The sequence below is a fragment of the Buceros rhinoceros genome, unplaced genomic scaffold (assembly GCF_000710305.1).
Source record: "Buceros rhinoceros silvestris isolate BGI_N320 unplaced genomic scaffold, ASM71030v1 scaffold24855, whole genome shotgun sequence".
NCBI lineage: Eukaryota > Metazoa > Chordata > Aves > Bucerotiformes > Bucerotidae > Buceros > Buceros rhinoceros.
This window is the reverse complement of record NW_010412776.1, coordinates 8,968-9,332: the sequence shown is the minus strand read 5'-3', so window position 1 is coordinate 9,332 and position 365 is coordinate 8,968. Positions and strand designations below refer to the sequence as shown.

The 365-nt window shown below is 60.0% G+C and overlaps 1 protein-coding gene across 1 annotated transcript in view; it reads right to left on the bottom strand.

Moving 5' to 3' along the window:
• The window catches only part of BAP1 (BRCA1 associated protein-1 (ubiquitin carboxy-terminal hydrolase)), a gene marked incomplete at its 5' end in the record, with an annotated part of 9,642 nt that overhangs the window by 3,585 nt on the left and 5,692 nt on the right, over window positions 1-365 (bottom strand). The window lies entirely within an intron of this gene.

The window sequence follows — 365 nt, the reverse complement described above, 5'->3', positions numbered from 1 at the left end:
AGCAAGCCCTGAAACACTTCCAGGTCACCCCCCCTGCCACCAGCTTCTCTGGCAGCACCCCATCACCACTGAACCACTCAGACATGGGTACCCCTACACAGCTGGGGGGCACAGGGTGCTGTGCGCCCCTGCTCTTCTTCCAGAAGCCCCAACAGCAGCCTCACTGCGACCCCACCTTCCTGACCTTCACAGCGGCCAAGCACAGCAACACTGGCACCAGGAGCTGACCTGGCAATCGGCACCAGGGAACTGATGTCCCCAAAGCCTGCTGCCAATATAGTTCCAGTGAGGGTGGCCAGAATGCAAGGCTGATTGTGAAGAGCTGCAGAAAGCTTCGCGAGATGCCGCGAGTGGGCAGTCAAACG